Consider the following 12,833-nt stretch of genomic DNA (forward strand, 5'->3'; position numbering starts at 1 on the left):
CACAATTCTGGTTCTTGCCTGCCTTTCTTTAGTTTAGTCTTCCTTTTTTTAACTTATTTTTTATTTTTATTTTATTTCAACTCAATGAACAAATAGTGTGTTATTAGTTTTAGAAATAGAGCTCAGTGATAGTTTAGACCTCCGATGAAAAATTATTACTTTAATATTCTAGGCTATATTGTTCATCTTCTTTATTCTGGTCAGTTCTACATAACAGTTTCATTAAGAATTTGTAAAGCTGGGGCACCTGGGTGGCTCAGTGGGTTAAAGCCTCTGCCTTTCGCTCAGGTCATGATCCCGGGGTCCTGGGATCAAGCCCTGCATCGGGCTCTCTGCTCAGCAGGGAGCCTGCTTCCTTTCCTCTCTCTCTGCCTGCCTCTCTGCCTACCTGTGATTTCTGTCTGTCAAAATAAATAAAATCTGGGCGCCTGGGTGGCTCAGTGGTTAAGCCGCTGCCTTCAGCTCAGGTCATGATCTCAGGGTCCTGGGATTGAGTCCTGCATCGGGCTCTCTGCTCAGCAGGGAGCCTGCTTCCTCCTCTCTCTCTCTCTCTGCCTGCCTCTCTGCCTACTTGTAATTTCTCTCTGTCAAATAAATAAATAAAATCTTTAAAATAAATAAATAAATAAATAGAATCTTAAAAAAAAAAAAAGAATTTGTAAAGCTATGTGTCTATTTATTATCCTCTCTGGTTCTTGGTCTAGTAAGAATCTCAACATCTAATCATTTTATGAATCCAGATATATATATATATATATATAGTATTAATACTATGAATTAAAAATTTCTTTGACATATACATAGAAACACACCAAGGTATTATTTAAAGGAAATATTATTATACACATCATCTTCTATAAATTTTCAGAGATCATATGGTTTGATAGTCTAAGCCTTGAATATAAGATCTATTATGTCTGTTTCTGAAGCTCACTCTATAAAAGTGGCTTCATCAGGAAAGTGATAAGTGAGTCTTATTAAATACTTGATATAAAAGTGAACCTTTGAGAAACCATCTGAAATATCACTTTAAATAGAAGATAAGAAGAAAAAGTCAAATTCTAGTTAGAGTAATTATACTTAGGAGGCTATTTTAATGTTTTAAGGTAAAAATTGAAAACTCGGCATAGAAATTTCAAGGAGTGGGGAAAACCTGTGCTATTTCTAATGGTGTTTTTTGGAATGTTCTGGAATATCCAAAGAGATTTGTCAGCCTTAAGGAAAATCTATTTAACTTTATGGTTTTCTTTTTTAAATTAAGATGAGGAGCAACTCAAAGGATAAGCTAGATACTCAAATCCAAGGCATCCAGATTCTCTGACAACTTTTAGGAAAATTACTTATCTGTGGTACTTTCCACATCTGTAAAATTATTTGCCAGTAAGGACTTTAATAACGGTAAGCTTTAATGTCAGATAAAGTACTCTGTGTAAAACTATGGAAATCTGGAATTTTAAAGTCTAACTTTCCTTTAGAAAGTAAATCTATATCCTACTTGAGACTGGGTGAGTTTTGTGTTGGCATGATCTAGTTATAGCTAAGCCAAAAATGAAGAGAATTGAGAGGGTCAGACTCAACAGAGCAAACACCAAATATCTAATTGGAAGAATGGAAGGAGATTTATGAAGATTGAGATTTTCCTACGAGAATTGCACCCTTAAGATATGTGGCAAAACCCCCAGTTACCTCTAATGGTTCCACTGCCACGTCAGAGCAAGTGGAACCCAGCCTAGTCACTTTATTCTCACCTGATATGTGTAAGAATTTCCATTTTACAATTCATGTGGAAAACATGCAAAAGAAGCAAAGGTTTGCCCCTACTGAGAAACCATCCACTTCACAGCAAGCACCAGCATTTGGTATCTAGAGGCTGCCACAAACCCAATGTTTCCAAAGGCAAAGGAAGCAAATCATGCATGGCTAGAAGTTCAGTACTGGTTCGTGGTTGAAGCCAGGCTGGAAAAGTTTTTTGAGTTCAATGATGACTGAAGTGGAGAGCAGAAGAGGGAAAGGCTGACCCAGAAGGTAGACTTAAGTAGAAATGAGGCTAAAAGGATTGTTTTCTGGCATTTTGAAATTTTCCAAATGTAAACATTCAATATGCAAATAACCTCAGCTCCCTAGATACCAAATGTCTTCTTTGATGCATGGAAAAACATCTTTGCAGGGCAACATCTAGAGCCCTTCCAGGGCTTCACTGATCATTTTGAAGTAGGAACCAGATGATAGATTTTTTTTTTTTCAGACTTTAATTTGTGCTTTTACATGAGCATGGTAGAGAGTGGGTGGGTGAAAATTTTATAGATATTTTTGTATCATTTTAAAGTTCTTCATTTTATGTGATAAATTATAGGAAAGCTGTGTGCAAACCAAATTATATTTTAAATGTACTCATTGAGACTGTGGAATAAAGGGATACAAGCATGTCCTCTTGGTAAAGTAAGCAATCAGCCCGCAATCTCCTTTGTGTGAATCTAGACATTCATAATTGGGTTTGATTAAAGCCAGGTCCACATGCCTTATTAAATTCCATATTTATATAGCAATTTTACTTCTTGTATGATGTAATATCACTAATTACTTCTTTCAATTCTCCTTTGAGAATGAGAGGGTAGCATTATTAATCCAATTTTATTTCTGCATCTGATTAACTAAGCCACTTTGACTCAAATGAAAGCTAGTTATTATCTCCCTATCATCCTGATACAAAGTAGTGGAGTATATAAATCAGTGAATTCAAAACTGTTAGAGATCTACCTATGAAACTGGATTTCTGGTTCCTAACTAACACTGTAATATTTGTTATGCCCCCAAAACGGGTCTGTGATTAAAGGAGCGAGACTGATACAAAAGCGAAGGTCAAGCAAGGCTTTATTTCGCACCAAGCATTAAGAATCTAACAGAACGTTTGGGGCGGCACCTCTTAGAAGAGAAGGCAACCCTTCTCTGTTTCACAGCCTAGCTTTTAAGGGCAAAGGCCATGTGGTCGGGCCTGGCCATGCACAGGTGGCCAATGAGATTGTAACACACACAGGAAACTCCACAGTGATGCTAGGTGACCAATTGAGTTACAATTTATCCTAGTAGACATTTGATTTAGCCTATCACACCTTGGTTAGGATTGGCACCCAAAAGGCTCCCAAGGGGCGGGGCCCATACTCCTTGGTAACCAGGGAGACAGTATGCATGCCCTCCACTGATTGAATTTTCCACCTTCCCTGACCCACCCTTGTGTCTAGGCTTTGTTACCTGAAGCTGGTTTCCGGGACTTGTCTCCAAGTAAATCCCCTGGGGGAAGGGGAGCAGGGACAGTTTCTAAATAGGTCTTTACAATATTCATTCTTTACCATTAAAAGTGGATAGGAACCATCATTTTGAAAGTATTTCTAGTATGTATGGTTGTGGCATAATACATAAGGTGTCAAACTATGGCCCATGGGTCAGATCCAGCCCATGATTTGTTTTTGTATGGCCCACATATGTGGTTTGTACATTTTTAAATGCTTGAAAAAAATTCAACAGAACATTTTGTGGTGAATGAAAATGACATCAAGTCTAAATTTCAGTGTCCATGAGCAAGGTTTTATTAGAATACAGCCACACTCTTTCATTTACATATTATCTGTGGCTGCTTTCCTGCTACTAAGGCAGAGTTTAATAATTCTGACAGAAACTATATGTTTTGGGGCAAAACCTAAAATATTTACTAGCCAGTCCTTTACAGAAAAAGTTTGATGAAACCTTACTTTTTAATGTACAGGGTAGTTTTGCACCCCAATAGCAAATAACCTAAAATTGAAGAATGGTATTCCTATTTATTAAAATACTAAAATATAATGAAGTTGTCTGAGATTGATATACATACAAATGTTGTGGGCATGTAGGTCTAATACTCTAAAGAGAAAATAGTCATGCTGAGACATAGGTAATTTTAAAATAAAGTTCATTGCCCTTTAAATAAAAGAAAAATAATAATTATAAATAGATGTGGAAATTAATATAATTTCCATTTGGGGGCACTTTGATCTATGATACAACATTTCTTTTGGCCGTGACTCAAAAGAGCAAGGGATAGGAAAAACAATGAGAAAAGAAATAACTTATTCAGACTATGGAGAGAAACAGGATAACACAAATGGTGAGACAGCATGTGAGTTGTAATAGAAGAAAGGGGCTCGGTAATGTTGTCAAACCCTTCCTGAGTTCTAGACATCACATGCTTTTTCAATATTTAGTTCTGTTTTAGAAGTTTTGGCATTCTCGTGCAGCCTGTTAAACAATGCTGACATCAGGCAGAGCCAGAAATGAACTTACAAGGCAGCGTGGTGTTCTGACCTAGCTGAGCCTAGGATTATACCCCATTTTCATTTAGGTAAAGCTATCCGATCAGGAGGGGGAAATAAGATCATTTCTTGCTCATCGATTGTACCTCCTTGAAAACCAATGTTAACGATCTTCAATCATGCCCTGATTGATCCTTTAATTCTAAATTTGTGTGTGTGTGAGGGTCTTCTAACACCCTCAAATTACCTTCAATAAATTACAGTAAGGCGATATGTCACAATAGAGATAAGAGGGTTTTTACAAAAGGAACAGGAAGTTCATTAAACGTAGTGTGGGCTTCAGGAATGCATGAATACCACATGGTTGACCAGAATGCCCACAACAACTCCAGGTGTGGGGCAGCAGGACTTTCTCCACTTCCCATCTTTAAGAAAGCTTATTGCCTTTTGTCATTTCTGTGACTTTTGCCGTGACCTGCTAAATCCCCAACAATTATTCATCTTTAGAATTCAGAAACAAGAAATCAGGTTTCCTTGAAATTCCAAAATCAAATGTTTTCTGTATTGACCATAATGCTTTATTTATGTGTTGTTCACTAATTAGCAATGAATCATTTTTCTGTGATATACAAAAATTTTCAGAGGTTTTTCTATTAAATGATATAATTAAATGATATAATCATAAATTAAGATTATTACTTACTTTGTTTTATTTTATTTATTTATTTTATTTATTTTATTTATTTTATTTATTTAAGTAGGCTCCATGCCCATGGAGCATGTGCTACAGACTGAACCAGCCAGGTGCCCCTAAGGTTATTATTATTATTATGGCCTTGATATATTAACATGTAAATATATATAGCATCTAAATAGTATATATTAATATGTAAATACATAAAAACATGAAAAAATAATCTCTACCTGATCATAAACACTAAAAGAAGGTAAGAACAACACAAAATAAATCTCAAATAAAAATAACTTTAAAAATTAAAATAGAATGCCACGAATATTTACTATTTAAAATTATCATTCTTTTTTTTTTAAGATTTGATTTATTTATTTGAGAGAGAGAGAGAGCATGAGAAGGGGGCGGGTCAGAGGGAGAAGCAGACTCCCTGCCAAGCAGGGAGTATTTGCAGAAGGCAAACCAGAAGACAGGAGCCAGAGAAAGGGAGGACAGGAAAAAAAAAAAAGAGAGGAGAGGCTAGGAAAAAAAGGAAAACTTCTTGGTGGTACAACCCAGGGAGGGACTTTAAAATCAACAAAGAAGCAAAAATAGGAATTGGGTATCTTTCATTACATGACATAGTCTCTTTCAGAGGTTTATTTCCTTCTATTCTTTTCCCTCTTTGCTTTTTTATGTGGTTATAAAATGGTGTTAAAACAGAGACTTTTGGTCATCTTCCAAAATCCCTTCTCCCTTCCTGTGATGACAGAGCCTCTGACAGTTGACAGCACGGAAGACCATCCAGTTTGGAGAACATTTCCCAGCTTTCTCTGCAATTAGGAGTGGCCACTTGACTGAGTGCAGGCCACAGGGAATTAAGGAGAATGGTCCTGTGGCAATGTCTGGGAATCATCTTTTAAAGAGAGCAAAAGTACCCTTGGCCTTTTTTCCTTCATTTCCCTTCCTCTTTCTGCCTGAAACACAGATGTTTTCATATTCAACTTTGAGGTTGAGCCCATGCACAGTGGAACAAGATTTGTATCTGTGGGCTGTTACCATGAGAGCATTGGACAGCCAAGTGGATGTTAATTTAGCAGAGAAATAAGTTTCTCTACTTTAAATCACTGTTATTTAAGATTTTCTTCAAGGATTTTCTTAAGTGATGTAGGAGTATGAATTGTGCTATATTCCACCCTTTTTACTGTATTTCTTTTTTTACTGCCAAATACTCTTTATAATTCCTATATGCTGATTGTTTGCATTCCCCAAGATTCATATGTTGAAATCCTATCCACTAACGTGATGATATTGAGAGGAAGGCTTTGGGAAGGGATTATGTCATAAAGAGCCCTCATGAATGGAACTAGTGCCTTTACAAAAGAGACCCCAGAGAGTACCCAAACCCCTTCCACTACATGAGAACCCTGTGAGAAGACAGCCATTTATAAATCAGAACTGGGCACTTAACAGACACAGAGCCACGAACAAGTGTCTTAACCTTGGCAGCATCTAGAATTGTGAGAAGTAAATTTCTGTTGTTTATAAACCAAAGTATCATATTCTGCTATAGCAGCCTGAACAGTAATCATAATTTTTAATAACTGTTTACAATTTTGTCTCATAAATGTGCCATAATTTACATAAGCAATTCCCTATTATTGAATGTTTAAGTTGGCATTTATTTATTTGTTTATTTAGCTCTAAAAGCACCCTAGTTTTATTTATTTTTTTTAAGATTTTATTTATTTATTTGACAGAGAGAAATCACAAGTAGATGGAGAGGCAGGCAGAGAGAGAGAGAGGGAAGCAGGCTCCCTGCTGAGCAGAGAGCCTGATGCAGGACTCTGTCCCAGGACCCTGCGATCATGACCTGAGCCAAAGGCAGCGGCTTAACCTACTGAGCCACCCAGGCGCCCCAGCACCCTAGTTTTAATATGCAATCCTTCTTAGAAACACTAGTATAGAGCACAAGATGGGGGTAATTATTTTTGTGGCTATCTGGTTATCATGACACTAGGTAATAATATTCTCATCCCCTTTTGATTTGTTTTACTGCTGTTATCTGATATTGAATTCTTATACCATTAATTTCTGGATTATTTATTCTCTCCCATTAATTGATCTGTTCTTAAGCCAATACTCAATCTTCTTAAATTATCAGACCTATAAAATGGCTTAACTACAAATGATATGTTAAAATACTTACAACTTTTTTTTTCTTTTTTCTTGGGTCAATTTTATCCATATGTCATATAACCACGATTTCCTTTTCAGAACTGGGTCTGTTATTTAAAAACAATGCCAATAATAATGATACTTTATTTTCTTTCTAAACAGCATTCATTTCACAGACCTCTCTCTCTCTCTCTCTCTCTCTCTTTTTTTTTTTTTAAGAATTTATCCATTTATTTGACAGAGAGAGAGACAGTGAGAGAGGAAACACAAGCAGGGGGAGAGGGAGAAGCAGACTCTCTGCTGAGCAGGGAGCCCAACACGGGGCTCAATCCCTAGAAACGGGGACCAATCCGAGCTGAAAGCAGAAGCCCAAGAACTAAGCCACCGAGGTGTCCCCACAACTCCTTTAAATGTATTGTTTTGTTTGAGTTCTAAATGGAACTATTATGACATTATTCAGATTAGCTTCATTCAACTACTTGGTCTCCAAAATTTGAAAGCAAAAGATTTTAAAAAGAGTTACAGTCAGGCTCACTGAAGTTGTTCTGAAATGCTTCTAAGGAGACAGCTGTCAACGACCTTGGCTTCAGCCGCCGGCGTTCCCTGCAGATTAGTGATGGTGTTCCACAGTCAGGTCAGAGCCCGTTAGCCTCTTGCTAACTTTGGTTGCAGCTGTCCACAGTCACGCTGAGCATGTGAGGTCCAGCAGCACAGACCATCCAAACCCTGTTCTCTGCCTGCTTTAAAAATAAACTCCTATAAAGTAGGACAAGAAATCGAAGCTTTTTAATTTTTCAGCTTGAGGCCTCAACTCTGATCTTAAGTTGATGAAGCATTAGTAGATCTGCTTAGAAGAAGGGTGAGAAACTGCTGTCCAAATAATAAAACACGAGAGAGACATTTTACAGATTTTCAGCATGTACTGCTGACAACAGGATGATATACTACCTCAGAGATCAACTGACCTCTCTGGATAATGTGCAAAGGGATATGGAAAGAATATGGTCTTCTGCACTTTCTGTTTCTAACTACCAATAACGTATGGTTCAGGCGGGATAGGACAAGAAATTGAAGCAATTTCTAAGATAATGTATTTTATAGAAAATTTAAGTGTCAACAAGATCAGCTGGAAAATTTGTATAAGTATGTAGCTATACAAATGTCTTAAAATGTTACAAAGAAAAAGCTATAGCCACTATAATCAGTAGCAGGAAAATAAAATGGAAGTCTTATAAGGTGGTGTGTATATAACTTTAAGAAATGCTATAGAGGGGCCCTTGGGTGGCTCAGTCCTTAAGCGTCTGTCTTCAGCTCAGAGCTCAGCATTGGGCTCCCTGCTCAATGGGAAGCCTGCTTCTCCCTCTCTCACTCCCCCTGCTTGTGTTCCCTCTCTGTTTCTCTCTGTCTAATAATTTAAAAGAAAAAGAAGAAGAAGAAGAAGAAAGGAAGAAAGAAGAAGAAGAAAGGAAGAAAGAAAGAAAAAGAAATGCTGTAGAAATAAATTTTTATATTGGGGCAGTCTGAAACAGAAAAATGGATTCAGTGGAGATAATGATCTGATTGGAAAAGAATCACCCAGGGCACTTATCATGCCATGAAATAGTCCTAGCTTAAGTCAAGCTGCTTATACAAGGAAGTTTATGAATGACCAAAAACTAAAGGGAACAGGAGTAAAGGTTGCTCTCAGAGTTTCCCAAGTTGGTGCCATCATAACAAATTGCCACAGAATATGAATACATGCCCCATGATAAAAGTGTTCCACATTCACATTGGTTAGGGAAGTGCTGGATAGCACATTTCTCCACTGCTAGACTTCTCTGAGCCTTCAATAAACCAAAATAGGTTGCACACTTTCAAAAAGGACTTTAAAATGCAGCAAGTTCCCAGATTTACTTGACCTCCGCTGAGGTGACCTATTTCCATCTCTTGGAATACTGGTTTGGAGAATACAGCTCAGAAGAAACATGTTGTTGTGCAGACTTTTTTTATCCCCCCCCCCCCCACAAAAAGTCAGGCATGCCAAGAGAGCAAATGAACACTTTCTTTGATACCTGCTACCCTGAGGTATTAAATGGGTCCTAGAGAATGTGGAATAGCTTTTTTTTCCTTTTTTAAACATCCAAGCAGCATATAAATATTGCCTGAGAACAGAAGAAGGGGGCTCCAAGTTCTACTATGAAGTTGTTAATTCGTTCCATTTGTAAAATAGTAAAATTTTAGAGTTAGGAAATATTCTAGAAGAACAGCTAGTTTAGCCAATCCTGATTTTACATGGAGACATTGAGGCCCCAAATAGTTAAGAGGTTTGGCTGGGGTTACTCACTTTGTTGGGAGTCTAGAGAAGGGCAAGTTGGGGCTGCCTGGGTGGCTCAGTTGGTTGAGCATCTTCCTTCAGCTCAGGTCATGATCTCCAGGTCCTGTGATAGAGCCCCATATCGGGGCTCCCTGCTCAGCAGGGATTCTGTTTCTCCCTCTGCTGCCCACCCCCGCCCCCATCCTGTTCTCTCTCTCTTACAAAAATAAATAAGTAAAATCTTAAAAAAAAAAAATTTTTTTTAAAAGAGCAAGGCCCCAGTTCGAACAACTCTCATGTCTTTCATGTCAGGCTCTCTTGGTCTTATAACTTCTATACAGCCGGCCAGTTATTATTTTATTTTAAGATTTTATTTATTTATTTGAGAGAGAGAGAGCATGAGAGGGGAGAAGGTCAGAGGGAGAAGCAGGCTCCCTGTGGAGCTGGGAGCCTGATGCGGGACTCAATCCCGGGACTCTGGGATCATGACCCAAGCTGAAGGAGTTGCTTAACCCACTAAGCCACCCAGGCACCCCAGTAATTATTTTTTTTAAATCAAGTGTATAAGGAGGAAAATGAAAATTCCTTAGTTGACCTTCCATCTCACAATTCCCTCCAGAGTCAACAGTTTTGCTGCCTTTTTATTTTGTGCCCAGATATCTATACTTCTCTAACTGTATTCAAGATGTGTTATGCAGCTGTTAATTTATTCAACAAATATTAACTGAGCATTGACTCTGTGCCCGTTATACACAGTTTGAGTTCCTGTTGTCAGATCTCTCAATCTTGTGGGAGAGAGAATATTCTGCGATGAGTGCCATGGCAGAAGTTAGATAGGGAACTCAAGAGCCACATATCTTGAATTGTGAGAAATCAAGGGAGGTTTTCTAGAAGGGATAGAATCTAAATGGAGCTTCCAAAGGGCAAAGAAAAGTAAGGCAGACAAATAATGGGGGTTGTCATGAGCAACATAGCAAAAGCATAGAAGCAGGGACGGTACAGTGCATGTGACAGGTGACATGGAGATAAATTTGGAGACACAGAGAAACACCAGGTTACAAAAGGCCTCATATGCAATACTAAAGATTCTGGATCTCATGTGTTAAAAAAGACCCAACTGGCAGCAATGTGGGAAAGGAATTAGATTGTGCCAGAAAGCAAGAGGTGATGGCAGTGGTCCAAGGGCAAGTGATGAGGCTGGGAACATGACATGGGAGGAAGAATAGAAATAGGGACCTCTCATCTGAAAAAAGACAGACATCGCCTAGAAGTAAGAGAAGAAAGCAAGAGTGGAGAGTGGATTGGTTCAGGGTTTATTAAGGAGGTAATATTACAGGGCTTGCTGTTCAACTGGATGGGATGGGTATACACAGGGAGAGGATGGAACGGAGGATGATTTCCAAGTTGTTGACATAAACATGTAGGTAGATGATGGTGCCTTGTTCTGAGCTGCAGAGCTAGGAAACAAAGCAGGATTGGAAGAAAACATGTTCTGCACATGATAAGGGGGATATTCAGAGAATGACAGGTTCATAACTGGATATCCAAGCATTGAGGACAGAGGAGAGGTTTGGACTAGAGATGTTTATCTGGAAATCCTCAGCACATAACACAGATGTTGTATATACAATCATGAAATGGATGAGAATTTCTCTCTGGAGAACATGCACAGAAGAAAGGAGAAAGCTCAAGACAGAGAATATTGAGGTCAGGAAAAGGAGAGGAGCCAACCAAGAAGACCCAAGAATGGTCCAAGAGTGGGAGTAAAGGAATATGAGTGTCGACATGTCTGTGGGATTTATCAACTGGGAGCAAAGAGGGTGAGTAAGGAACAGGAGAAGAAGAAAATGGAGATGGAAGAAAAATAAGGGGAAAAGTGCAACTCTGTGGAGTTGGTTGGAAACAGGGAGGGGTCCTAAAATAAGACTTTTCTACAGGAATTTGAGGAAGAGCAGGTGCCAGCATGGAAGGGATGGGTGAGATGGATGAGATGGCAAGGGGAGGGCAGGTCACATGGGGCCTTGTAGATCATCATAAGGTCTTGGTGTATTATTCTGAGTAAAATGATGTCCAAGCTTTCAGTAGAACAGAGACATATTTGCCTTATCTTTTAAAAGTCACTGGCTGGGGCGCCTGGGTGGCTCAGTGGGTTAAGCCGCTGCCTTCGGCTCGGGTCATGATCTCAGGGTCCTGGGATCGAGTCCCACATCGGGCTCTCTGCTCAGTGGGGAGCCTGCTTCCTCCTCTCTCTCTCTCTGCCTGCCTCTCTGCCTACTTGTGATCTCTGTCTGTCGAATAAATAGATAAAATCTTTAAAAAAAAAAAAAGTCACTGGCTGAGGGGCACCTGGGTGGCTTACTCAGTTGAGCATCTGACTCTTGATCTCAGCTCAGGTCTTGCTCTCAGGGTGGTGAGTTCAAGCCCAGAGTGGAGCCCACTTGAAAAATAAATAAATAAATAAATAAATGAATGAATAAATGAAATAAAAGTCACTGGCTGCTGTGTTGAGAATAGACCTTCAGAAACCAGTGGAGGATAGGGACCAATAAAGAGCGTTGCCCAGGACCCAGGAGAAGGTGAAGGCTCACGTGAGAGCCACAGCCGGTGGGATGGTGAGAGGTGCAGAATGGCAGGTTGCATTTTGATATTTATATATTCATCAAGGAAGCATTTCTTATGTACTTGTTATTTGTAAAGTCATGATTGCTAATGGAAAAACACTCGGTCAAGAATGTGAATAGAAAGATTCAAAGTAAAAAAGGAAGATTATAGAAAAAAGAGAAACTAGGAGAACTTTTTTTCTTCGAAAAGAGGAAAATAGGAGAAAGGTTTATGAAGGTGGTGAAATGTACAATCATTAAATGGCTAGGAAAAAAACGATAATTTAACTAGAAGTCTATGGAAAAACCCTAGAATTTGACAAGGAAGAATGCCATCCCAATGATTTTCAAGAGCTCTGGTACCATCTATTGCCCCTTAACTTTCAGCTTCTCTATTTGTTCCATTCAAAATAAAACGACATTTTTTCCTTTGCCATATAAAGACATCTGGATGCAGCATGTGGGTCCTTTCAAAAGCACTGGAAGGGGAAAAGCTGAAGGGGAACAAAGGGCAACACACTAGAGGGAAGAATGGGTAAAAGGAAAGAACACAGGATGTTTCCTGAGGGTAAGAGGCAAACAAAATTTTTCCAGTCCCCATGCCAAGGTCTACAAAGCAAACAAACAAATAGAACTTTAAATTGCATTTAACCAAGGGCTAAAAGGATACGAGGGGCACCTGGGTAGCTCAGTCGGTTAACCTTCTGACTCTTGATCTTAACTCAGGTCTTGATCTCAGGATCTTGAGTTCGAGCCCCACACTAGGCTCCAAAATAAATAAATAAAAATAAGTAAGTGGAAAGTGACTT

This window comes from Mustela nivalis, assembly GCF_964662115.1.
Source record: "Mustela nivalis genome assembly, chromosome: 11".
Taxonomy (NCBI): domain Eukaryota; kingdom Metazoa; phylum Chordata; class Mammalia; order Carnivora; family Mustelidae; genus Mustela; species Mustela nivalis.